Genomic DNA, 4,125 nt, shown 5'->3' with positions numbered 1-4,125 from the left:
CCTGGCCCTGCTGCTATTCCATTTCAGTGTTCTGCCTGCGGGTTATGAACCCTACCTGTCCCAGACCTGCTGTTTCAATTCTTAATGATCGGCTATGAAAAGCCAACTGACATTTATTCCTGATTATTATTTGACCATGCTTGTCATTTATGAACATTTTGAAAATCTTGGCTCTCTCTAATTCTCTCCTTCTCTCTCTCTTTCTCTCTCTCGGAGGCCTGAGCCCTGGGACCGTGCGTCGGGACTGCCAGGCGTGGTGGCTCCTTGCTGTCCCCAGTCCACCTGGCCTTGCTGCTATTCCAGTTTCAACTGTTCTGCCTGCGTTATGGAACCGCACCTGTCCCGGACCTGCTATTCAACTCTTAATGATCGGCTATGAAAAGCCAACTGAAAATTATTCATGATTATTATTTGACCATGCTTGTCACTTATGAACATTTTGAACATCTTGGCATAGTTCTGTTATAATCTCCACCCAGCACAGCCGGAAGAGGACTGGCCACCCCTCATAGCCTGGTTCCTCTCTAGGTTTCTTCTATGGTTTTGGCCTTTCTAGGGAGTTTTTCCTAGCCACCTGCTTCTACACCTGCATTGCTTGCTGTTTGGGGTTTTAGGCTGGGTGTCTGTACAGCACTTCGAGATATTAGCTGATGTACGAAGGCTATATAAAATAAACTTGATTTGATTTGATTTGACCTGTCATTTAAACTGCAGTTCCACATCTGACCTGTAGGGGGACAGAGCAGAACAACCTTCATTTAAACTGCAGCTCCAGATCTGACCTGCAGGGGAACAGAGCAGAACAACCTGTCATTTAAACTGCAGCTCCACACTGACCTGTAGGGGACAGAGCAGAACCACCTGTCATTTTAACTGCAGCTCCAGATCTGACCTGCAGGGGAACAGAGCAGAACAACCTGTCATTAAACTGCAGTTCCACATCTGACCTGCAGGGAGACAGAACAGAACAACCTGTCATTTAAACTGCAGTTCCCACATCTGACCTGTAGGGGACCGAGCAGAACAACCTGTCCGTTCATCTATTAGCTAGCGTGGCCAGACTGTACCTCGCATTCGCTCTTGGAGAAGGATTGACCAAAGCTAGTGCATCTGTAAAAGGCTGATAACAACAGGATGATATACAATGTACACTCTGACTAAGGTTCTTAAAAGGTATAGATTCTTTTCACTGCATACTACTGTATGACAGAGCTGGACCCTGATCACAAATCAGGGCTGTACTTTACATACATCACTGACCAATAGAGGCCAACCTCCTACATACAAAAGAGGCACACCTCCTACATACTGACCAATAGAGGAACACCCTCCTACATACTGACCAATAGAGGGTAATGACCACTAGAGCAAACACCCTCCTATATAGCGTGATTCATAGTAGAGGAACAACCTCCTTACTACTGATACACTAGTAAGAGCCATCCATTGCGCTCCCTCTTGACTCGATTTGGTACCTGGAGCCCAATATAGTGAGGAACCTGTGCTAATCTATCTGAATACAGCACTCTTACCAATTAGTGAGACAATAACCACCGCCTCCGACTTGTATGTAAGCTAGACCAATAGAAAGCAAATCTTCCATCCTCCATATAACATATTTCTCTGCCCATAGTATGGAAATTAGCGAACATCTCCAGTTAAGAACACACTGACCCAATCAGTAGGAAACCTCCCGCGCGTGAACACCCAAGCGAACTCTGATAGAAGAAAACACCCTCCCTTACCACACGGACCAATCTAAAGAGAACACACCCCAGCCAGGATATAAATACTTCGATCAATAAGAGACAATAACATAGCAAAACCACTGACCCGATGTGAACAACGAGCGCGCGTCTTCGTATTACATCTCAGCAGCGAAGCCCTAATAATAGTAATACCTACCTCCACCACACTATATCTGTGAGCCAAAATACAAGGGAAAGCGAGCCCTCCAAATAATATATTATACGTGAACAATAAGAAGGGCACACCCCTCTACATACTGTCCCTAATATCAGAAAGTCACCCGCGTCCCACATCAGCTGCATCTCTTGAATACGATGCGACCACCACCCCTTCCTATCACCAACTCAGACCAATAAGAAGACCACCGCCCTACCACCCACTGACCATTAGAGGAAACACCTCGTCAACCCGTTCATATTACCGTCCTTTAAGAGAAACCACACAACACATCACCATGCGATCACTGACCCATCTCACAGAAGCACGTACGATAACGAACAGGACCCAATACGTTGGAAACCACTCTAACCTATAACCCTGAGCAAAGAGGAACAGGCATGCACACACTCCAGCTAATAAGCTAATGTGACAAACACTAGCGCTAGAAATGCGTAGTCCAATCACGAGAAGCTTAGTAGACCACTCTAGCATCAGTTGGAATAGAAAGACCACATACGTGTACAATCTATAGAATGAGAAAACGACACTCTTAACCGATTAACTGTATTGTAATTACTCTCAGATGAAATAGCCATTCAACATAACCTGACATAGAGAAAACCTATTACTACAATATCATGTATCAACCCCAATATTTAGCACACACACCATACACTACAGCGTGAACTGTAACAAATAAGAAAGAGAAAGAAACTAATGTTTACCTCCTCAAACTAAACTATTGACCAAATAAGTCACAACAACCTCAACCTACCTATCCTACTGCACACACAATTTCTGCTAAGGCTTATGCGTCAACGCTTTATACAACGACATGTGCAATGATCCTTCGAGCTACAAAATTGATTTTTTAACTACGACCGAACATTGCAGAAGAAGGGTACCAATCTCTCCTTAAATAATTACTGGTCCTCCTCTCATCTCCATTGTGGTCCTCCTCTCATCTCCATTGTGGTCCTCCTCTCATCTCCATTGTGGTCCTCCTCCCATCTCCCTTATTCCCATTGTGGTCTTCCTCCCATCTCCCCAGTTAAGAGAAACTTCAGCAGCGTAGCGGTGTCCTCTGGGAACACCACTCTGAACGGCGAGGACGGCGTTGAACAGACGGCCATCAAGGTCTCCCTCAAATGTCCAATCACCTTCCGGCGGATCCAACTTCCCGCCAGAGGTCACGACTGTAAACACGTCCAGTGCTTTGATTTGGAATCCTACTTACAGTTGAACTGTGAGCGAGGAACGTGGCGATGTCCAGTATGCAAGTAAGTTGGGACTGCAGTTGAACACGGGGTGGGCGATCCTAACCTGGCTGGGTGAAACCTGGAGCTGTTACAGTAATGTTGAAATAATGGGCACTGTCCCCTTTTAAAACTACAYTGAATAAAGTTATTTATGCTATATCTGAAATACTCAGTTAATTATCAAAGAGTTGAAAAGATCAATGACCACTCTGATGGTTACCTTCTGTGTTCAGTCAGTAATGTTTATGTCCTCTCTCTCCCTCCACAGTAAAACAGCATTATTAGAGGGGCTAGAAGTTGACCAGTACATGTGGGGGATCCTAAATGCCATCCAAAAGTAAGATGGCTGTCCCAACATCCTCACCATACTCATCAAAACCCCCTCCTGCACCAATCACCATGAACGTTATCACTTATCAACCTCCTTGAGAGATTATTTTTGAAATATTTTGGCTTTAATAAAGATATTAACACTATGTTGTTGACTTCTGTAAAGTGGAACCACTGTTTATCGGGATGCAGTAATAAAGCGCTGTGAAGCAGCAAATATTCATTCTTTCTCTTGACGTCATCTCACTATTTCCCTCCCAGCTCGGAGTTTGAGGAGGTGACCATAGACCCTTCGTGTAGTTGGAGACCTGTGGCCATCAAGTCTGATATCCACATCAAGGAGGATCCAGATGGACCCATGGCCAAGAGGTTCAAGACCATGAGCCCCACCCAGATGACCCTGCCCAACGTGATGGAGATGATCGCCCTGCTCGGCCCAGGGCCCTCGCCCTACCCGCCCCAACAGGGGGGCAACAACAGCGAATACGGAAGCCAAGGTACATTAGTTACTTAGCCTCTTTCTTCCTAACTTAATCCTCTTAGTTCCTGGAGGAACATAGGGCCAAGGTACATTATTTACGCTATGTTCCTCCAAGGAAAGAGATTAAGTAGGAAGAACAGAGGCTAG

This window comes from Salvelinus sp. IW2-2015, unplaced genomic scaffold, assembly GCF_002910315.2.
Source record: "Salvelinus sp. IW2-2015 unplaced genomic scaffold, ASM291031v2 Un_scaffold2267, whole genome shotgun sequence".
NCBI lineage: Eukaryota > Metazoa > Chordata > Actinopteri > Salmoniformes > Salmonidae > Salvelinus > Salvelinus sp. IW2-2015.
The sequence above is the reverse complement of the archived record's forward strand: the minus strand, read 5'-3'. Positions refer to the sequence as shown.